This window comes from Malaya genurostris, chromosome 3 (genome assembly GCF_030247185.1).
Source record: "Malaya genurostris strain Urasoe2022 chromosome 3, Malgen_1.1, whole genome shotgun sequence".
Taxonomy (NCBI): Eukaryota; Metazoa; Arthropoda; class Insecta; order Diptera; family Culicidae; genus Malaya; species Malaya genurostris.
In genome coordinates, this window is record NC_080572.1 from 55,201,531 (window position 1) to 55,226,939 (window position 25,409).

At 35.6% G+C, this 25,409-nt stretch overlaps 1 protein-coding gene across 2 annotated transcripts in view; it reads right to left on the reverse strand.

Moving 5' to 3' along the window:
• The window catches only part of LOC131434453 (frizzled-like), a 263,786-nt gene that overhangs the window by 190,027 nt on the left and 48,350 nt on the right, over positions 1–25,409 (reverse strand). The window lies entirely within an intron of this gene.

Genomic DNA, 25,409 nt, shown 5'->3' on the forward strand with positions numbered 1-25,409 from the left:
CGGGGGGCAGCGTGTGGTGTGTGAAATATGATATCCTTGCAGAGGTCCCTCCCATTGGTAGATGCATTGATGAACAGTTGAATGTATTATGCCAATTATAATTAACTTACGAAGGTAAGATAATCATACTGCAACTTGATCATCTATGCACTGATTCCGCCGCACGATAGGAAACGTGATTCCTTATACATATCTAGCAGGTAAGATAGAACATGGTTGTTCTATCTGTGCATATTCGTATTTTGTTATCCACCGGGAATCTATCAATCTCCTGCCATTTTTGGCATGCGAAGATAATTTGACATTCTAGTGAAGCAACCGACCGACGGCATGTTCGTGATGAAGGTTTTAACATTTCAGCAGCAGCGAATTGTGACAGGCGTAACATGATATGAAAAACATTTCACAATGTGTCAATCAATCTGATATTCGTTCTATTTGTACTGTTCTACTGGGATTGGAATTTAGCATTGTATGGCTAGCAGAAATAACACACTAATTAATTTAAAATGAAACACATTTATGGTACCATTCATGAACTTTATTCTTAAGTTCTTGATATTTGCAATACAAAAAAAATACTGATTCGAGAACAAAACTTTTTAACCATAATATCACTTGAATCACTTAACAAGAAAATGAACTCCATTTCATTTCACTACATAAAAAAAAATCTTTACTGTATCTCCACTAATGTCACGAGATGGTAACAGACACAGATACTAGTATTACGGTGTGCTATTTGCAACCTTCACCAGTGTATCAGTTCTATGTCTGTTGGAAGAAACGTCCATTGCCTTGATTTAATGAAGAGTTTGAATTATTTTTATACATTTCGAAACTTTCAGCTACGTCTAGTTCCTATTAGTCATTTGTCGTAAATTCTTGATCTTTAATAAAGGCATGTTCAGCAACTTTTGACTTGAAATGTTATGATAATCATTTCTCTAATTCTTTAGAACTTTTTGCGATGTGCTCTTTGAAACAGATGTCTAGCGTTCGTTTCGTTTACCGAATGTATTTTGTATCACAATGCAATGGGAACACGAATTTTTATATATTTCGATTGTTTTCAAATTAGGTCAATGTCTTATTTTGTCAAACTTTTCTGAACATTTTGAGACATGCGTCAAAGGGTACGATAGCCACGTGCTAAAAAAATCTTATGTTATGCCTCCACGTGAGTCTACGATGTCATTTGAAGAATAGATGGGCGGCGATTCTTTTATATCGCCTTCTGCGTTAGTAGCAAAATGTGAGGGCGCGAATTAGTTTTCTTTGTTATAGCCCAACTGAAATTGCGGAATTAATTACAATTTTAGTCGGTAGTCCACGGTTTTCCGTCGTAGTGTTGAAGTATATCTAATAACGTCGTACTTTTCTCATATAAAAAGGTTATGCAATCACTTGAAAACTCGACTAGTAACACTAGTGACCGGAGGCAATGAGCAATGTCTGTGTGTGTTGGTGTCAAATAATCTCACTAGATTTACTAGGAGATGGCTGAAAAGATTTTGACAAACTTAGATTCAAATGAAAGGTCTTACGGACCCATACGAATTCCTGAATTCCTGAATTTCATTCGAACCCTACTTCCGGTTCCGAAGATATAGGGTAAAGTGTATTCAATATTGTACACCGTCACTTAAACCGGCGAAACAAAATACGTAAAAAGAATTCTAAACTGATCTCAAAACTACACAAATCGATAGTCATTATCAGTAGGCAACTAAACAAACCGATTCCGGCTATCCTAGTTCCCGGACTCCGGTTCCGGAAGTACCGGAAATAGTGATCATATATTCAAAAATAGATCTCACTCACTTTTCTGAGCGATGGTTCGACCGATTTCCACAAACTTAGATTCAAATAGAAGGTCTCACGATCCCATACAGAATTCCTGAATTTTATCCGGATCCGACTTCCGGTTTCGGAGTTATAGGGTAAAGTATGTTCAATATTGTACACCGTCACTTAAACCGGCGAAACAAAACACGTAAAAAATTGTCGGAAATTCCTTAACCGATTTTCGCAAACTAAGAAGCAAATAAAAGGTCTTAAACTTCTTTAAAAAGTCCCCGAAAAAATAATCCAGATCCGACTTCGGGCTCCGATATAACAGTGCGATTAGTGAAAATTTTCAATTTAATGAGTATTTTTTCACAGGCGATAGCGAAACGAGGTGCACATTTTTATAAAACTTGCTGCTAAATTTATCTTGTTAATTAGTGAATATATATATCTTCTTTGGGGCTACTAGTTTCCGCTTCCGAAAGCACCGATAATAGTGAAGAAAATGTCCAAAAACGGAACTTACTGCGATTTCTCAGCAACGGTTGAGCCACGAATCATGATTCAGATTAAAGTTCTCATTGTCCTCAAATATACTGTACAATTTCATCCAGATCCGACTTCTGGTTCCGAAATTATAAGGCGATGAGTGTCAAAACATTCAAAATGACGACGCAAAACTAAGACGCGACGGTACAGCTTTGCTCCGTTCGCAGCGAGCTTTGTTCAATTTCGTATAGGGTGCAGGGTTGCCACATTTAAACCTATTTTTTTAGGTGAACAATCTGTAAATTTGTAAATCTTTTATTCAATTTGTACCTACTTGTTATTAGTATCAACACAAAATCACGATAACGATGCTTTTCTATAAAAGTACACTTATTGCCTTTCTCATATAAAAAGTTTATGAAATAACTTGAAAAATTGACTAGAGAAAATTGGGCCGGAAGACTAAGTTTGTATGTGTCAAATAATGTCACTCATAAAATTAAAAAAAATAAGGTTACTGTTGTATTTTATCATACTTTCATAGGGTAAAATGTGTTTAAAATTGCACACCGTCATTTAGAGCGACGAAGCAAAAAAGAGGAGAAATTCTTCTAAATTTGTATCAAAACTGATTTAATTTGTAGTCTATATTAGTTACTTACTAAACGAACCGACTTCGGTGATACTGGTTCCAAGTTCCCGGTTCCAGAAGTATCGAAAATAGTGGTCAAAAACTCTAAAACGAGACTCACTCAATCTTCTGAGAGATGATTTGATCGATTTCCACAAACAGGCTCAAATAAAAGTTCCCATAGTCTTATAACAGTTCGGCTGAAAAGTTCGTATCGTTTAATAGAAACACACATTTTTTTGCCAAAATTCGTTTTTATTATTCAACATAATTGCCATCAGAGGCGATACAGCGATTATAGCGATCTTCCAACTTTTCGATACCATTTTTGTAGTACGATTTGTCCTTTGCCTCAAAATAGGCCTCAGTTTCAGGGATTACCTCTTCATTGCTTCTAAATTTTTTACCAGCGAGCATTCTCTTGAGGTCAGAGAACAGGAAAATGTCACTGGGGACCAAATCTGGAGAATACGGTGGATGAGGGAGCAATTTCGAAGCCCAATTCGTTCAATTTCAGCATGGTTTTCATCGACTTGTGACCAGTGTTGCATCCAGTATCCGTAAACAGAGAATATTCACTGACGGACACAAGCGTTCCAACAGGCATCGTTTCTCTTGCAAGCTCTCTCACTGAGAAGCTTCATGTACTGTCATTACTAATGTATGAGTTTCACTGAAAGAGATATTCCGTCAGTTCAGTCTGATGCTCACTTGGAGACGAATCAACATGACTGAAATCTTAGAATGACGATCAATTTTTAAAATTTCCGTCGTGATCATCAATTGCAAGGACAACGTTTTCTTGGTTTGACTTAGTTCTTAGAAGGAAGATAAAAGTGTGCATTCGCAATGATGTGATGTCAGAAAATGATAATGAAAATCAAAGTGTTATCATTTTCAATTCACTATAAAACTATAAACAGACCGTTTTAAAAACAAACAGAGAATGACCGATCTGTTCTCTCATTCGAAATATTTTACTCTCTGCGTGTTGCCACTCTCGCGTCACTGTTGTTCGTGTTCGCAGTACGCTACCCATGGCATGAATTCGATCAACGTTGAATGACGATCATTTTGGTTCGTGATGGAACTACTTCGTATGATTTGACGTGTGGATGATGATCACGACTCAGTGCAACTCTGCTTGTGACACGGTGCATTGTCTTGATGAAACAAAACTTTTTTCTTCTTCAAATGAGGCCGTTTTTTTTTTAAATTTCGTCCTCCAAACGCTCTAATAACGCTATATAATAGTCACTATTGATGGTTTTTCCCTTTTCAAGGTAGTCGATGAAAATTATACCATGCGAATCCCAAAATACAGACGCCATAACCTTACCGGCCGATGGTTGAGTCTTTCCACGCTTTGGGTTCGGTTCATCGCATGCAGTCCACTCAGCTGACTGTCGATTGGACTCCGGAGTGAAGTGATGGAGCCATGTTTCGTCCATTGTTATATATAGACGAAAAAAATCGGTTTTATTTCGATATAACAGCTCCAAACACTGCTCAGAATCATCAATTCGTTGTTGTTTTTGATCGATTGTGAGCTCACGCGGAACGCATTTTGCACAAAGCTTTCTCATATCCAAATATTCGTGAATAATATGTTCAACACGTTCCTTTGATATCTTTATGGTGTCAGCTATCTCGATCAACTTCACTTTACGGTCATTGAAAATCATTTTGTGGATTTTTTTCACGTTTTCATCGGTAACAGCCTCTTTTGGACGTCCACTGCGTTCATCGTCTTTGATGCTCATATGACCAGTACGAAATTTTGCAAACCACTTACGAATTGTTGCTTCGCCCGGTGCAGAGTCTGGATAACACTCATCAAGCCATTTTTTGGTATCGGCGGCACTTTTTTTCATCAAGAAGTAGTGTTTCATCAACACACGAAATTCCTTTTTTTCCATTTTTTCACAATAACAAAAGTAGCTTCACGCAAAATGCAATATCTCACAAACTAATAATCAGACAGCTGTCAAATTTATACACGTATCTTTTGAAGGTTGGTACTAACTGAAAATGGTATGGATTTAATTCTAGTGGCGCCCTCTCATAGAAACGATACGAACTTTTCAGCCGATCTGTTAGCTTGCTGGTTAATTTCAAGTATATTTAATCATTTAGTGCGACGATGCAAAATAAAGAAAAATTCTTACCAACTTGATATAAAAGTAAAAATTTCTGAAGTGGTTTGGTTTTCATAATCAGCAATAACTATTTTGTGCTCAAATAGGGTTTTGAAATATTTGATATTTTGTGCACGCGTGAAAAATCGGTTACCTCGTGAAAAATGGGGGAGGGGGCGCTTCAGAAATTTTTACTCGTAACTGTTTACAAATTGAAAACGTTATGTTAGTTCTAACCCAAAGAAAGTTTCTTATTTTATTCAAGATTGAAAAAAATTCTTCTCAGAACCTTCTAGTGATATTTTTGAAAATAAGAGTAATATGAGAAAGCCACCGTTACACCACTAGGTGGATTAAAAAGGGTTTTTAAATAGGTATCTAATTTATCCAGACTGGATCGCAGATTTGTTTATTTGTTTTCATTCCTCTATAACATTTCAAGCATTATTAATAGAAGATATGAGTGAGTACCAAAAAGTATTTTTTACGTAACCCTAGAAGAATTCAAATTATTAACTTTACAAAAAGAAATTATGAACTTTAAAGGTGACATAATTCTACAAACGATACAATTCTTAACTACTTAACTTGTCCAATGACGCAATATTAAATTCATACAGAATTTTACATACTTCAAATGTAATATGCACTCGGTTACCAAGTGCCGATGTATGGATTCATATGTATCAATCATTTATAGAGCAGATATGAGCATCTGTGGCTCAATCCATTAAATGGCGTACTTTGTGATCTAATGTTTTCGGTTCAAGTCGCGCTGTTTCTATCGATCTTTTGTTTTTACCTTTTTTTATATATATAAAAAATAGGTATAGAATTCGCTCAAACTTTCGAAAAATTTTCCGAGGCCCGGAGGGCCGAATGTCATATACCAATCGATTCAGCTCGACGAACTGAGAAAATGTCTGTGTGTGTGTGTGTGTATGTGTGTGTGTCTGTATGTGTGTTGTCAACTAAGAGGTCGAGATCTCAGAGATGGCTGGACCGATTTTGATCAAACTAGTCGCAAATGAAAGGTCTCCCCGTCACCCAGAACGCTATTGAATGGTTTTGAGATCGGATGTTTACTTTTTGAGTTATACGAAGTTTTATGTCAAAATTTTCAGTTTTTTGACAGTATCTGTCACATTTGACCTTGAAAACAGAATATGTTTCCAGACTTAGATTTCGCTCGGTAATACCTATCCAACAAGCCATAGATTGTTAAAATCCGTCCATTTTTAACGGAGATATCGATATTTTTGTGTAAGCCTTATTCCAGTAGAAGGAATTTTGAGCGCTGTATGAAAAAGCAATGCTTGGGAGCAACATGAAACACGATTTTTTATACTGTTACATATAATTGTTTCTAAGTACCAAAAAGACTGTGTACAGCATCCCTTTTTATGACAATTTGCCTCGGACCAATTTTAGCACGGTTCATTTTTGGCAACATAATCTTTCGAATATGGCATATGTAAACCAGATGATACCAGCATTATCGAGTTGGAAGTAATTCCATAATTATATTGATTTAAACTATTTACAGCAATAAATGCTGGAAGAACATGACTTCCATATACCATACGACTCAGTTCGTCGAGATCAGCAAATGCGTGTGTGACAAATAATTTCACTCAATTTTCTCGGAGATGGTTAAACCGTTTTCTACAAACTCAGATTCATATGAAAAGTCGTATACTTCCAAACAAAGTTCCTGAATTACGTTTGGATCCGACTTCTGATTGCGGAACCACAGCATGATATGTGAAACGAAATTAAAATAATGCAATTAATTTTTCTCGTAGATGGCTGAACCGATCTAAGATTCAAATGAAATCTAAGAATCATGATTGATTCTTTATTCAAATGAGAGGTCTTAAAATCCTATAAAACCTCTTACTTTTTACTCAGATCCGACTTTTGGTTTAGAAAATGCAGGATGATTAGTAAAAAAATGTTCATTTCACATAAATTAATCAGGTTTATCGGGTTTGCAGATTTGGATAGTCGATTACCAAATAAATTTATTTCAGTTTGAGCGGTATTCGTTTTTGGATTCGGAATGTACCCCCAAATTTTAATTCGCACTACAATTTCTCACAGATGTCTACACACTGCTCAGGTGAATTTAACTGATTTCGGCTACACCGATTTTAGAATTCCGGTTCCAGTATCGAATCGATTCTCAAAGCTCAATCATTTTCTCAAAAAAGACCAAATCGAACTTCAAAAACAAATATTACAGGACTTAAGGTCCCATACAAAATTGGTGAATTTTATCCGATTCTGGAATTACAGATGATGAGTGTATAAATTTCATGTAAATTCATTTAGGGGTTAGCCAAATTTTGTGCTAGGGCACATAACCGTTTTCATTATTTTTACGTTTCGTCTTTGACTCATCAGTGCAGAGCAGTTCAAATTGAACTGCTTAGTGCTAAACTCGGCAGTTCAATTTGAACCGCTAAGCATGTAAATTGTTTGGCGTAATAATTTATGGCCATTCGAATCATTTTGGGCTATGCTAATTCCTGAATACAGGCTCTGGTAGTACCATAAATAATGACGAAAAACTCTAAAGTGGAACTTACTTCGACATCTCATGGAATGTTCAATCGAATGTCACACGTTAAGATTGAAATTCGATACGATTTGCAGTTTCGACATTACAGGGTAATGAGTGATTAAAATCTCAATTTGCCGTTTAAAACGACGATAATTAAAATAATGTCATGAGAACTAAAACACATAAGAATATCCATGCAAAAACACATGCGTATTGTTAAAAAAAGGTATCATCTCACTGCTAGGTGGATTAATCACGTTTTTTATCCCAATTTGATTTCAATCCATGTAATTTTCAAATCACACAATTTTCCATGTTCTTGAATATAAATTCGTGTAAAATACGACGCTCCATTTATGCGCATCTTATGAGATTTAAAATCACAAGATTTTTTCGAACTGTGTACTACGCAATACGTCTTATGAATAAAAACAGCTGTTTGAAAGTAATCAATCTTTCTACATATATCATTAGTTTTTAGCCTTTCTCAAATAGAAAGGCTATACAATTGCTGTGAGCACCGACTTTTGAGCCGAGGGGCTGAGGGTCGAATGTCATATACCATTCGACTCAGCTCGACGAACTGAGCAAATATCTCGGAGATGGCGGACCCGATTTTCACAAACTTATATTCAATGGAAAGATCTTGTAGTTCCATACACATTTCCTGGATTTTATTTGGATCCGACTTCCGGTTCCGGAATGCTAGGGTGATATGCACATAAATGTGGAAATAATGTTACTAACTTTTCTCGGAGATGGCTGAACCGATTTTGACAAACTTAGATTCAAATGAAAGGTCCTTTGGTCTCATACAAAGCTCCTGGATTCGATTTAGATCCGACTTGCGGTTCCGAAATTACAGGGTGATATGCACAAAAAATGATCGGATTATTACCATCTTGGACTTAACTGATAAATTTTCAAACATCATAAGAATGTCCCGATTTTTACTCTTATCCAACTTCCGGTTCCGCAGTAAGAGTTTAAAGGAGAAACTAAAAAAGGCGGGTAGGTAATGTCAGAGACATAACTGGATGTCGTGAATACGAAAACAACTGAAATGTTCGTTATCACTTCCGAATATCAATTAGTTGATCAATTGTATGAATTATGCAAGCACTCCCCTTTTTTACATTTATCGCAAAAACAACAAACTTCACTTGATCTCGATTACTGTAAATTTCACACAGCGAAAAGTGCACAAATCTAATCAAACTGTTCTAGATTTGCACTAAACTGAGGATATTTACCTTCCATTTGCGAAGAAGAAATCTTTTCTTTAGAAAACTTTAGAGCCATTAGAACGGCTGATTTTGTGTGATGCTCTCCACCGTTGTCCCCTTTTCGTTGGTTTTTCACCAACGCAAACAACTGGCAGCTGTGACGTAATCACTCTTGTCGGAAGCGAAACTAGCTTTGCAAACGACACACAATACATCTGCTCGTAGTGGCAACAGTATCCAAACTGATCCAATTTTTGTTAAGAGGTTTCTTTTTACGTGATTTCGTTTGTAGATTTTTCACTAATGGGCGGTCCTAATGGCTATAAAAATAGCCGCATACAGAATTTAAATGTCGATTATTTCATTTCGGATTTGCATAATTCATTGAAAGAAACTATCAAGATGCTGTACGGGATTCATTTCTGCCTTTCAGAAGGACCAAATTGTGGAGCTCACTACGATATTCAACACTGTTCGGAGCATTTTTCTCGAACGATTTGTTGTACAGCAGCAGATATTTTGTTCTCTTCCTCTGAACGCGTTTTGATTGGTTGGTGTTGACATCGGTCAAATGAGACAGGTTTTTCAATAGTGTACTATTGAAATACTTCAATGCTGTTGCCATACACGATTAGGTTGAAAAATTTCGATTCTATTGGTAGTTAGATTATATAAATCCATTCACAGATAACTGAGCTATGAGCTTTAAAAATAGAGATTAGATTCTGGGGAAAGTTATCTCTCTCTACCATATAGCGTTACGTTCTTAGAATATACTCGTCGCTAAAATTCGGGGGAAAGTAATGGTGAAAACTTCTTGTTTCATCGGTAGGTTGTATTTAACACTTCAATTCCCGCAATGTTGTTATCGACAGCGAATATAACTGCTTTTCCTTCGTCCTCGACAAATAATTGTATTCACATAGCATTTTTAGATCAGTTTAATTGAATCTTCCGTACCTTCTTTGTACCGAGATGCATATTCTCTTGTTCTTTATTTCGGTAACCGCGATCCCAATAATACATTATACACTGAAGTCTTTTTTTATGCGAATTTACGAACCGCATAAAAAAACCGCATAAAAAAACCGCATAACTCTGAAAATTCGCATAAAAAAAACCGCATAACTCCTAAAATTCGCATAAAAAAACCGCATAACTCTGAAAATTCGCATAAAAAAACCGCATAACTCTGGAACTTTGCATAAAGAAAGACCGCAGAAGGGCAAACCGCATAACTCTGAAAATTCGCACAAAAAAAAACCGCATAACTCTGAAACTTCGCATAAAAAAAGACCGCATAACTCTGAAAATTCGCATAAAAAAGTCGCGTAAAAAAAACCGCATAAAAAAAAAGGCGGGTGGGTAATGTCAGAGACATAACTGGATGTCGTGAATACGAAAACAAATGACATGTTCCTTAACACTTCCGAATATCAATTAGTTGATCAATTGTATGAATTATGCAAGCATTCCCCTTTTCCGCAAAAACAAAGAAGGCTTCACTTGATCTCGATTACTGTGAATTTCACACAGCGAAAAGTGCAAAAATCTAACCAAACTGTTCTACATTTACACTAAACTGAGGATATTTTCTTTCGATTTGCGAACAACACATCCTAATAGTTCTTCAGAAAACTTTTAGAGCCATTAGAACGGCTGATTTTTTATAATGCTTTCCAACGATGCTTTTTCATCCATCGAAATGACTGGCAGCTGTGACGTAATCGCTCTTGTCGGAAGCGAAACTAGCTGTGCAAACGACACAAAACACATCTGCTCGCAGTGGCGATAGAATCAAAACTGATTCAATTTTTGTTAAGAGATTTCCTTTTATGTGATTTCGTTTGTAGCTTTTTCACTAATGGCTATAAAAATAGCTTCATACAGAATTTTTATGTCGATTATTTCATTTCGGATTTGCATATATTTTTGAAAAAACTATCAATGCGCTGTAGGGATTCATTTCCAGCATACAGAAGGGTCAAATTGCGTAATTCTCTACGATATTAAACTTTGGAACATTTTTCGCAAAAAAAAGGCTTCACTTGATCTCGATTACTGTGAATTTCACACAGCGAAAAGTGCACAAATCTAACCAAATTGTTCTTGATTTGCACTAAACTGAGGATAATTACCTGCGATTTGCGAAAAACAAATCCTAATAGTTCTTTAGAAAAATTTTAGAGCCATTAGAACGGCTGATATTGTGTAATGCTCTCCACCGTTGTTTTTTTCCCAATGCTAATGACTGGCAGCTGTGACGTAATCGCTCTTGTCGGAAGCGAAACTAGCTGTGCAGGCGACACAAAACACATCTGCTCGCAGTGGCGATTGAATCCAAACTGATTGAATTTTTGTTAAGAGATTTCCTTTTATGTGATTTCGTTTGTAGCTTTTTCACTAATGGGTGGTCCTGACGGCTAGAAAAATAGCCGCATATAGAATTTTAATGTCGATTATTTCATTTCGGATTTGCATAATTTATTGAAAGAAACTATCAATATGCTGTAGGGATTCGTTTCTAGCATTCAGAAGGACCAAATTGTGGAACTCACTACGATATTCACCACTTTTCGGAACATTTTTCTTGAACGATTTGTTGTACAGTAGCAGCTATTTTCTTCTCTTCCTCAGAACGTGTTCTGATTGGCTGGTGTTGACATGGGTCAAATGAGATAGGTTTTTCAATAGTGTACTATTGAAATACTTCAATGCTTTTGCTATACACGTTTAAGTTGAAAAATTTCGATTCTATTGGTAGTTAGATTATATAAATCCTTCCACAGATCACTGAGCTATGAGCTTTCAAAATACGAGAAAGGCAAACGCGCCATATGAATTATCCTCTTTGATACTCGTTTATACCAAACATTTAAGAAAAGTTTAATTTTGAACTATTTGAGATTATGTCACACAACTAAAAATTTTATCATAAAATTGTGATCATATTTCCGATGGCATGTAGGAAAAATTATGTTGATTCGTTAGATACAACAAGAGATATTCTCGATCAAAAACTTATCACTCTCTCAGAGGGTAAATTATGAAAAGGCACCCCATAGTAAAGTAATTCACGACAAAAGACCGCATAAAAAAAGACCTCAGTGTACATGATTCATGGGTCATAACCGTTCAAGTTTAGGAAAATGGAGTTTTTTAAAAGAACTAAAAAATATAAACCACTTGAAACGGAAAAAAATGAAGGCACTTATTTTTTGTTTCAATGTGCCATGTTCCAGAGAAATAAAGAACACATATAAACACACTTTCCGTGAAAATGTTAGGTTTCTGAAAACAATACTCAACTGGCAGGAATCCAGAAATTTACTGTCTGCGATGTTTGGAGAATCTTTTAAAAGAGAAATCATCATCTTCGAAACGAAATCCCGGACTATCAACAATGAGATTGGGTTCAACACATGGAACATCTCAGTCAACTGTAGCAAGATCCTTGAAAAGAGCTGAATTGGTGTCCCGTCTTAATAAAAGTGCCAAACTGCAACGATACGGACAATTTAAAGACAAAAAATGCACTTACCAACAATGACTGTGTTTTCCTGGAATTATAAATTGCCCCCTGGAGAGCTATATTTCAAATAAACTTCCAAACGTCCGTAAAAAATTCGAGTACAGTGAAGTTGATAAATTTTCGACAGAAACGACATATTCAGCAAACTATTTGTTCCTATAGCTGTAATAATCGTTCCTTTGTCATATCAAAAACTACAATCCCAAATGTCTTGATTATCGTTTGGCTTGGTCTGCCAAATATTGAAGAAAGTCACCATAATACCGCAGATGCCCAACCTATAATTACCGTGATCTTCATACCAGTATTGGGAAATTGGCAATGGGAGTTCCCAAAAGGCAAGTGCCGGCATCAAAGATGATAAGTCAATGCCATACATTGACTTGTCCCATTTTGGGTCGAGTGCACCTTTTCCGTATCCACTTCTATCTTAGTTATCATACTTTCCAATCGTACAACACATTATTTGAAGATCTAAAAGCTTCCTCTAGTCTCGATTTTCTCAATTTGAAAAGTTTTGTTCACCAAAAGACTGCATAAAGTATTAATTTCCCAAAGGACACTGTGTTTTTCTGTGTTACCACAAAAATTAAAGGCACTGAATCGATGGCACAGTTCAAAGTCCAAGTAAACTGGTTTCAACGAAACAATATTCGCCCCCTAGGACTACAATCAAGCACGCAAGATTCAATTAGGTGAATTTATAAACAACTCTAGCTGAAACCTTAAACCATTGTAGGTAAATTATGAAACTGGTTGGTTAATAAGCTAGCTAGGCTCAAGCTAGTTTCAAACGTTCCCTCCAGCTCGGAACTTTCAGCTTGAGATTAAACTCACTTGGGAATACTGCAGTTGAAGGTGCCATGCAACAGTCGGTAGTTAATTAAATCTGCCTTCCATTTTGAGGTTGATTGATTTAATCAGCTTTGAAAGGGCCAGCCACGACCAAGCTTTCGACATACACATCAGACACTCGACGAACATTTAACGCGGGTTTGTGTGTGCACAACGACAAAGCATAAACGTCAATCAGAAAGTGCAACGCGTTGATTTAGCGACACATTTCCACCGTCCCACAGTCGACCGGCCACCGCGATGTCGACGCTTTGGAACCCAATAAGGCTAATGGCCATTTGGGCCCGCCAGTGTGCAGTCGCTGAATTTTCAAACATTAGCTTTTGATTAAATGTCACGTGAGATCTTTTTACACGAATGCTGATAGATTGCAAGAAGCAGGGGGAGTTGAAAACTATCCGCACAGTCATTTGCTGTTGATTTACCAATTACGTGCAAAGAATCGGACAGGATTAGTTACACTGTCACGGTTAGGCGAAATTAAACCTACGAGCTCGGGAAATATTATTTCCTTCTTTTGCTGACAGTCGTAGCGTAATGTTGCGTGATTAAAATTTGTTTTTTTCTCCGAACAGTCACAGTATGCAGAGAGGCATTTCGAATGTTCGTATAGCAAAACAGAATGAATTTTTTTTTGTTTTTAGCAAATAGTAATGATGGCAGACTTCAAAAAAGCATTAGAGAGTCGATTTAATTCGAATTAAATTCATATTCATTAGTCAAATACTATAATGTACACCCAAGGAGATCTGATGTAGACAGAAACTATACATGCAGGAATAACATCGAACAAAAAAGCTAAAAGTTAAGAAAAAAGGTTTTACTCCAAGAGCTGAGATGAATGTAAATGCAATTCTCTTAAAAGAATTAGGATTAATCTGATTTCACAGAATTAGAAATTTCCACGTACGACATTTCACCGACGCGCATAGCGCTTGAAATTTTGTTAACATGGATTCCAAGTTACTACATAAATTCAGGAAATAAAATATGCAGGCTTTTATGAGTAATAAAATCAGAATCGACTTGATTTGCTTTAGACATGACTTCAGTATGACAAACCATTTGTTTTACATAGAAATTGATAATGTATTTTCGCATAATTTTTGTTCTACTCGTTATAATTCGGAAACTGTTGATGATAGAAAAATGGTATCGAAAAAGAAGTCGTAGGAAACCGATTGAGTACTAAAAAAATATCTACAAACTGAAAAAAGTTATTTAAGAATTTAAAAAATTCACCGAAAAAAATTATTATGAGTAAGAAATGCATCCGAAATTTTCTGTTCGATATTTCTATTTTAAGCCTGCTACTAAAACCAATTCATCGACGTTAATGCATTTCGTGGCTTTTGAAAAATTGAACGGTAATAGCTGAAATAATTTTCATAGTTTTTCTTTCAATTTTCTTCTTAATTTACTTATGATTTGACAGGACAAGCCAAAAAATACACCTTTCTCCTAGAAGTAGCCGTTCTCAAAATATGACATTCAATCGAAGACATGAATTAAAAACCTTTTTTAACCTGTGGTATTCTTCAAAAAAAATTTCTTCGATTCTTGAAAGAATAACTGAAATTGGTTTGTTTGACCGTCTACTGATAAAAATCATAAATTGGAGAAGATTTGAGGTCGATTTAGAAAACTTTTTACGGTTTTTCGCCCTTTTCAGTGATGGTATCAAATTTTTCACACATTTTACCCTATATTTTCGGATCCGGATGAAATTCAGGAATTCCGTATCAGACCGCAGGACCTTTCATTTCAACTTAAACTTGTAAAAATCGGTCGCGCCATCTACGAGAAAGGTTAGAAAACATATTTTCATTTTTTGCACATTTTACCCCATAACTCCGGATCTTAAAATCAGATTTAAATGAAATTCAGGAATTTAGTATGGGACCTAAAGAGCTTTCATTTGAATCTAAGTTTGTGAAAATCGGTTCAGCCATCTCCGAAAAAAGTTCGTGCACTTATCTTCACAATTTTTTGCACATTTTACCCCATAATTCCGGAACCGGAAGTCAGATCCAAATAATATTCAGGAATTTTGTATGGGAGCACAAGACCTTTCATTTGAATCTAGGTTCGTGAAAATCGGTTCAGCCATCTCCGAGAGAAGTTAGTGCAAAAAGACGTTACATACACACATACGCACACGCGCGCACACACACACACACACACACACATATATATATATATATATATATATATATATATATATATATATATATATATATATATATATATATATATATATATATATATATATATATATATATATATATATATATATATATATATATATATATATATATATATATATATATATATATATATACATTTTGCGTACTCGACGAACTGAGTCGAATGGTATACGACACTCGGCCTCGGTTCAAAAGTCGGTTTCCACAGTGATTGCATAACCTTTCTATATGAGAAAGGCAAAAACTCAGGTTTTTGTTCAATTGCGCCCTTTTACTCTCAATCTTTGTAGCTCTGAAACTGAATTGTATTAAATTAATTGTATAAAGAAAATAGCGAGGAATATGTTAAGTTGTAGGAAATTGAAAGGGCTATTTTAAAAAAGTCTTCACTGAAAAATAAGTCGTATACTTTTTGAAGAACTTAAAAATTACCCGAAAAGAATATATTTAAATAAATTTCATTAAATTTTTTTTATAATTTTAATTTGAAGATTATTTTAAAATCCCCATTTGTTATCAATTTGATTAGTGTCAATTGAAAAGTGAAGAAATTTTAGATGAAAAAATGTTTAGGCATTTTGCTAGCTTCAAGTCCCTGATAGAAAAGAGTCATTAAAACAAAGGAGTATGATTCTATATCTAAAAAGCAATAAATTTACCTTACAATCTAATCGGATTTTTTCGAAGTAATTTCGCAATTTTTAAATTCTTGAAAAAGTATTCGACTTTTTACAAGTGTATATTTTAGTAGAGTGCTCAACCGAATCACACTTCTTCAACACAATTTTTGTTCAATTACGTATAGCAAAACAGAATGAATTTTTTTTTGTTTTTAGCAAATAGTAATGATGGCAGACTTCAAAAAAGCATTAGAGAGTCGATTTAATTCGAATTAAATTCATATTCATTAGTCAAATACTATAATGTACACCCAAGGAGATCTGATGTAGACAGAAACTATACATGCAGGAATAACATCGAACAAAAAAGCTAAAAGTTAAGAAAAAAGGTTTTACTCCAAGAGCTGAGATGAATGTAAATGCAATTCTCTTAAAAGAATTAGGATTAATCTGATTTCACAGAATTAGAAATTTCCACGTACGACATTTCACCGACGCGCATAGCGCTTGAAATTTTGTTAACATGGATTCCAAGTTACTACATAAATTCAGGAAATAAAATATGCAGGCTTTTATGAGTAATAAAATCAGAATCGACTTGATTTGCTTTAGACATGACTTCAGTATGACAAACCATTTGTTTTACATAGAAATTGATAATGTATTTTCGCATAATTTTTGTTCTACTCGTTATAATTCGGAAACTGTTGATGATAGAAAAATGGTATCGAAAAAGAAGTCGTAGGAAACCGATTGAGTACTAAAAAAATATCTACAAACTGAAAAAAGTTATTTAAGAATTTAAAAAATTCACCGAAAAAAATTATTATGAGTAAGAAATGCATCCGAAATTTTCTGTTCGATATTTCTATTTTAAGCCTGCTACTAAAACCAATTCATCGACGTTAATGCATTTCGTGGCTTTTGAAAAATTGAACGGTAATAGCTGAAATAATTTTCATAGTTTTTCTTTCAATTTTCTTCTTAATTTACTTATGATTTGACAGGACAAGCCAAAAAATACACCTTTCTCCTAGAAGTAGCCGTTCTCAAAATATGACATTCAATCGAAGACATGAATTAAAAACCTTTTTTAACCTGTGGTATTCTTCAAAAAAAATTTCTTCGATTCTTGAAAGAATAACTGAAATTGGTTTGTTTGACCGTCTACTGATAAAAATCATAAATTGGAGAAGATTTGAGGTCGATTTAGAAAACTTTTTACGGTTTTTCGCCCTTTTCAGTGATGGTATCAAATTTTTCACACATTTTACCCTATATTTTCGGATCCGGATGAAATTCAGGAATTCCGTATCAGACCGCAGGACCTTTCATTTCAACTTAAACTTGTAAAAATCGGTCGCGCCATCTACGAGAAAGGTTAGAAAACATATTTTCATTTTTTGCACATTTTACCCCATAACTCCGGATCTTAAAATCAGATTTAAATGAAATTCAGGAATTTAGTATGGGACCTAAAGAGCTTTCATTTGAATCTAAGTTTGTGAAAATCGGTTCAGCCATCTCCGAAAAAAGTTCGTGCACTTATCTTCACAATTTTTTGCACATTTTACCCCATAATTCCGGAACCGGAAGTCAGATCCAAATAATATTCAGGAATTTTGTATGGGAGCACAAGACCTTTCATTTGAATCTAGGTTCGTGAAAATCGGTTCAGCCATCTCCGAGAGAAGTTAGTGCAAAAAGACGTTACATACACACATACGCACACGCGCGCACACACACACACACACACACACATATATATATATATATATATATATATATATATATATATATATATATATATATATATATATATATATATATATATATATATATATATATATATATATATATATATATACATTTTGCGTACTCGACGAACTGAGTCGAATGGTATACGACACTCGGCCTCGGTTCAAAAGTCGGTTTCCACAGTGATTGCATAACCTTTCTATATGAGAAAGGCAAAAACTCAGGTTTTTGTTCAATTGCGCCCTTTTACTCTCAATCTTTGTAGCTCTGAAACTGAATTGTATTAAATTAATTGTATAAAGAAAATAGCGAGGAATATGTTAAGTTGTAGGAAATTGAAAGGGCTATTTTAAAAAAGTCTTCACTGAAAAATAAGTCGTATACTTTTTGAAGAACTTAAAAATTACCCGAAAAGAATATATTTAAATAAATTTCATTAAATTTTTTTTATAATTTTAATTTGAAGATTATTTTAAAATCCCCATTTGTTATCAATTTGATTAGTGTCAATTGAAAAGTGAAGAAATTTTAGATGAAAAAATGTTTAGGCATTTTGCTAGCTTCAAGTCCCTGATAGAAAAGAGTCATTAAAACAAAGGAGTATGATTCTATATCTAAAAAGCAATAAATTTACCTTACAATCTAATCGGATTTTTTCGAAGTAATTTCGCAATTTTTAAATTCTTGAAAAAGTATTCGACTTTTTACAAGTGTATATTTTAGTAGAGTGCTCAACCGAATCACACTTCTTCAACACAATTTTTGTTCAATTACCGGTTCCCAAGCTATAGTGATATTAAAAAGTGCAAACAAAGAATCATTCGCTAACTTAGAACGTTAGTCTTCAACCGGATTGGTCAACGTTTGGTAGAGTTTTGTTATAAATTGAGTTATAATTTATGTTATTTTAACTATCATTGAAGCCATGACTATAGTCACAAATAATTTTTCACTTCTGGTTCCGGAGATATGGTAAGATACGTGGCGTAACCGACTAAACGCTTTGTTATTTTAAAACTTAATTTTCTCAGAGATGGCTGAACCGATATTACCAAGTTTAGGCTCGCTTGAGTCGTTCATCCAGTACAAGGATTAAACGGTTGTCACGTCCTGTTCCGTAGACCAGTGACATAACCAACATGTTTCATAGGCTTAATTTTCTGGTGGTGACTCAAATTTGGAAGAGGTTCGGCAGATGTAATCTTATATGTGACGTAACAGACAAGTCTCAATGCTTTTAAATGCGCCAAAATTTCTCGGAGATTTCGAAAGACTAAGACTCGTATGAAAGCTATTGTTAGGTGGTTATTCGATAAGGTCTCAATACTAATGGCAGAGAATAGAATATTATAGGGGAAAGTGTTCGGTTACCGGCACCCTTTTATTTTAAGCTCATAACTTCTGACTCAGTGGAAAAGTACGAACATCTATACATCAATGGAAAGCTAAAGTCCCTAGCTAATAACTGATTAAGAAACTAAGTTGATTCAATCGATTGAATAAACCTTATTATCAATTTAGTAAAGTGACAAATTTTGGGCAATTCCAAAAAAGGTGTTCGGTTACCGGCACCCCAAGAAATTTCGGAAAATTATAAGTAAAGAATGCAATTATTCAAAGGAAACCCGAAAATTATACTGTTTGGATGCGCCGATAATTTGGATTGGCCGATAATTTGGATAGTGGCGCCTTTGGTGTTGATTTGGCCGGTTTTCCACTTTTTTTCTTAGCCGGAGCATCTGCTGTATGAGAAGCTAGATGTTTGGCCAAAACTTTGACTTGCTTTGTCTCGACAGTAGCTGACAATTTTTTACGATTCGTCGAAAAAAATGGGGTCCGGTAACCGAGATCGGTAGACATTTTGAAAATGACAAAACAAATCTTTGGTTACGAAAATTTTTATAGCATCCGGTATTAAATCACGAAATATATCGAATTCGCCTCATAAATATTCAATCCACGCTTCTTTCCGATTGATGTTCTTCAATTCATGATGCTATAAAAAAGTCAGAAAAAACTTTTGTGTTGATTTTCATGCAATAAAATTGGTTTTGAACGCAGTGCAAAGTACAAGCATCTGTTTGATTCGGTATTCGGTACACAAAAAGAATGTGCTGCTATTACACACACATAACATTTGTCGGAATGACACTATCTGCTTTCTGTCAAAAGTTACGGTGGGATGCCGGCAACCGAACTCTGCCAGTAACCGAACACCTTCCCCTAAATATTTAAATTAGACTGTTTAAATGGCAAGAGAAAGGCATTATCACACCACTAGGTCGAATGAGAAGGGGTTCTTTTCGAATTGTTATTATTGTCAAATGTCTTCGAAAAGCATATATCGTCGAGATATGGAATTATCTCGTGAAACACATTAAAAAAAGTCGACCTTAGGACTTCTTTATGCATGTTAATTTTTGAAGAAAACAAGTCTGACTTTCTTTTTACTGTTATTTTAAATTACAAGCTAAACATCGTTTCATGTTTACCGTTAGCACTAAATTTTTCAGCTTTGGAGTTGCAAATCGCATACCGGCCGTACTGTCATAGCTGTCAAATTCTGCAAATAATTGAAACACACAGAACATAATGTTTATACTCTTGCAATCATGTCCCGCCCATTGTTTCCCCGGCGTACGATAGCTTCACCCAGCTTTGCAATGATGACTATATCCACAGCACAACAAAGGAGAAGAAGGGCCGTAATTTGATGATGTGAATCGTGACGACAACTTCAAGCCACAAATGGTTTACCATTATTGGAAATGGAGCCATGATAAACTCGATATACAAGAGCTTCATGGTGCAGAAGAAATACTCTAACCTCAAATAATGCTCGACTCGGAAACATGAGCACCATTTGGTTCCCTAGTCAGCAAGTTGGGTGAGGTTAGGGCTGTTTCATTGTATTTTCGATTCATACAACTTACAGCGATTACCGGCGCCGGATCATTCCCAAGCCGAATCAAATTGCCGTTTCAGCCGTAGGCACGTTCGGAAAAAATATAGACGATTGTCGTGAGAAGCGCCATGTAATGCTTGCTATCGCCTCACACTACACAGGATGCCCGAATTTGTCCTAGTCATGATCACGGTTCGACTCACACTGTAACTGGGTCAGTTTGTTACAACAATATCCGGAAGATAGGGTTGAATTGAGTTCAATATTTGTGGACAGAATGCGAGGCGCTGTTTGTTGTTTTAGGAACATTTCTAACCATAACTCTTTCTGTGCGATGAAAATTTTTTGGGTAGTATTGATAATTCAGGTGATTGCATGCTTTTTAACGTAACGAGTTTCAAATTTTTTCAAAAAGTATAAATAAAACATATAAAACAAGCTCAAGCAGCGTGCCTTAAATGTTACATTATCAAAGCAAAAAACAGATAAAACAATCCAAGTTTTTAGCACAGTCACAAAAAATGGATTTAGCCACAATTGAATTACGAAAATTCAACACTGTCTCAGCATAAAAAACCATTGTTAATAATAATGTCCATGCCATTATACATTTCCGTAAAGCTTCGGATTTTTTGTATGTCTCGGATATCATTCCTACGTTTTTCCTAGGTCATTTATGTGATCTCGCGGGGTAAGGTTTCGGTGAATGAGAAAAAAATGCGGTTTTCACAATTCCCCGCCGTAACAATTTAACGTAAATCTAATCACTAGATGACAAATTGGCCACAGCTTAGATAAAGGTAAAACAATTGCATGTTTTTAATTGTCTCTAAATGCAGCAATGAACCTTCCAGCGCAAGATGGTGATGTTGTTGTGCCGCGTTGAACAACCGACTAAACTGGTACTACAAAACGATAATTAGTCAAGATACAATTCCGGCGTGATAGTTGAAATCATTACCGACTTCACGAAAAGCTCATTAACCGTTGCACTCGGCGAGGAGCGGCGCCAGCTGTTGTATTGCCTGTTGTGCAGCGGGAAAAAAATGCCCCAATGTTTTGCAATCGAATCTGTCGGAGTGGGTTGTACTAGTCCGACACGATACTGGAAATTAATCAACGAAACTGTGCGGTAGGGACCTTTGTATTGCAATAGAATTCGAATCAGGTGGATTCCATACATCAGAGTAAGGCAAATATGGTTAATTCAACCTAACACACTAGCTATTTATCTTCTCTATGTATCATTTTTCAAAGAAAATGAATAATACAGATAAATTGAAGGTGTTAAATACGAAATTGGTAGAAGGTTTTAATATTAATCTGTTTCTAAATGTTTCAAAGCCAGTCAAATGGAGTCCACACGGAGAACCCTTCGATCATAAAATTGCGATATCGCAGTTTTTGATTTTTGCGATAGTTGATTTAACTAATTTCTGTTTGATTCAACCAATATGGTTTTTTATTTGCATATATTCAAGTAGTTGAAAAATATGTTGTTTTGAATGCTGTCAAATGCCGGAGACAGTTGAAAGCAAAGTAATAATCGCAATGCAAAATCAACATCTTTTTTAGTTGAAATCTGTTCGCGTCGCTTCAAAATGTCAATGAAAACAACATCGATGATTAAAGCGTTTGGTGAAATTGTGTCCATTCGATTTGAGAAATTTATGATTCCATAACAAGTGTTTATCTAACAGCGGTGTTGTGATAAAGTTAACCTTGTTTAAGATGAAAAAGATTTGGTGATAAATTAAAAAATGTTAATGAATGATCATCAATTTATGCTTCAAATTCGATCATTGATTTACTTCCAGCAGACTGTTTTACTTCCAGCTGTTTGATACCGATGATGATGTTCATGCATTAGAAATAAAACACTTTTTGACATGAATTTAATTTATAAAAGTAACAGGAGCGAAGGGTTTCAAATACACAGAACGCGTTGCATTTGAATGGCGCGTTTGATTGCCGTCGCAAAATTCCAATTCCAAGCGGTTGATGCACCCAATTTAGATCTTTACTGATCTCGACTTGACATGATCATGATCATACAAATATCAAAATCACTTAGAAATCAGATCAGTTCTGATTTCGTAATGATAATTTAATCCTTGGTTAAGACCACTTGAAATCAGCAGTGATCGGTGGTTTTCCCAGCCCTAATGATATTACGTGTCAATATGAAATGCTGTTTATATTTCAACAACGATATTAATTTCATGAATCTCAACATACCGAACTTATTTCAAATAGATCATGACGTGTAAGTATTTATAGATCATGACGTGTAAGTATTTTCGCAAATCAATAACATTGTTCGAGTTGATTCAACTATTTGCAATACCTAAAACAAATAAAACCGATTTGTTTTTTAACTAACAGAATTTTGTTTCAATAACAACACCAGTTTTTTTTTTGCATAAATATCTGTTTATTAATCTTATTTTTGTGTATTACATCAACATTTTACAGTACAAGTGTTTTGACCCTTTGGCCTTTCATCTTTGTTGCTCATACGATTCGTTATTAATAATAGGTGTTTTAGTTACTCTTGTTTTACATACTAATGTTTAATCATAATATTTATTTTAATTATTTATAAAATGTCTACCTACTTATAACTATCCCTAACCTAATACGTACAAATTTTGAATTATTTGTATTTCAGAGATTGAGCACCTCTCTACAAATTTCGTGCAGTATTGTTCGAATTTTTGTTCTAGTATATCCAGGGAGGCCATCTCATGTACTTCACTAGTCCTTGTCCAAGGGGGTAGATTTAGAATCATCTTTAAGATCTTACTTTGAATGCGCTGAAGCCTAAGTTTGCGTGATCGTGCACAGCCCCGCCAAACAGGGACTGCGTATTCAATTGCGGGGTAGATGATTTGTTTATAGACAGCCATCTGATTCTTCAGGCACAGTTTTGATGTTCTACAAATCAGCGGATACAGAGACCTAATGAGTATGCTACATTTTTGAACGATTTTGTCAACATGTGACCTGAATATCAGATGTCTGTCAAAGGTGAGTCCTAGATAGATAACTTCATCGAACCATTGAATGACCTCATCACCGAATCGTATTCGGCATTCGTCTGATGAAACAAGTTTTGGAGATCTTCAATGTGGAAACAAGATGACCTGAGTTTTTGCTGCATTGATCACAATTTTCCAGCTTGTAAAATATTCCGTTAAAGTGTCCAGACCTGTCTGTAGTTTATTCTTCAGAGCATTAATGACACGACCTTTGTAAAGAATGGCAGTATCATCAGCAAACCACCCGGAAGAGGTGGAATGTCTGATGTAAAAATGTTGTATAGAATGGGACCTAGGATACTTCCCTGGGGTACACCAGCAGGAATAGTAAATCTTTCTGAAAGTGCATTATTCAGAGAAACCTGGAATGCTCTATCTGCAAGATAATTTTGGATAATTTTAATAAGATACATGGGAAAATTATACCGATTCAGTTTAAACACCAGGCCATCGTGCCACACATTATCGAATGCCTTTTCAATATCCAGTATTGCCATGGCAGTCGTTTTGGACACTGATTTGTTTTGCTGGATGACGTTGTTAACCCTTGTGAGTTGGTGGATGGTGGATCTTCCTTTCCGGAACCCAAACTGTTCTTCCAGAAATATATCCTGTTCATCTGCGAAAGCAAGAATTCGCCTTTGTATTGACTTTTCAAACAGCTTGGATAGGGCAGAGAGTAAGCTGATGGGCCGATAGCTCTTGGAAAAGGAAGGATCTTTCCCCGGTTTCAAATCTGGGATAACTTTAGCTAACTTCCACATTGAAGGGAAGTAACCAAGCTCCCAGCACCTGTTAAAAATTTTAGCTAAGAAGACAAATGAGCGAATACTCAAATGTTTCAGCTCAATGTTGAATGTGTTGTCGAAACCGGGGGCCTTCATATTTTTGGATTTTTTCACAATAGCCATCAGCTCATTCGCAGTGACTCTACTTTCCTCAGGAACTAAGCTGTCTGATTGGTCAACCTCAGCTACGCTATCAGCAACGGCTCTTTCATGAGGACTAACAATGTTGAGTCCTAAATTGTGAGAACACACAAACTGATTGCCTAGCGCATTTGCCTTCTCTACTGGTGTGATTAAAGGTATTCCTTCAGCTGCGTCCTGGGATGGCAGCAAAGGAGGAATAGGCTTCGGTTTTTTCTTAAGCACCTTCGTTAAGGACCAGAAGGGCTGTGAATGTGGGAGAATTTCTCGAAGCTTTTGCTGGAAGTTCCTGTTGCGAAGCTCAGATATCCTTTCCTGGATTATCCTAGTCAAGTTGTTATAAGAAGTCTTCCTATCTAGGATGCCAGTTCGTTGATACTGCCTCCGGTAGATATTTCGAAGTCGGATGAGTTTCTTAGTGACACTGTCAATTTGAAGAGAGGAACTCGGCATATGTTGTACTGGAACCGTCCTATCACGAGCGACTGTGATTGAATGCTGGAAGGAAGATAGGGCCGCATCGATTTCCATCGGGGAATCAAGTGACAGATCGATATTAATATGTTGGTCGGCGATTTGTTGAAATTGGACCCAATCGGTGCGATAATAGTTCCTCCGTGGTTGAATAGGCACTGTTTCTGGTGAAGATCCCAACGTCAATATTACTGGAAAGTGGTCGGAAGAGAGCTCGTTGAAGACAACCGGAGAGCTGTCTATGGCG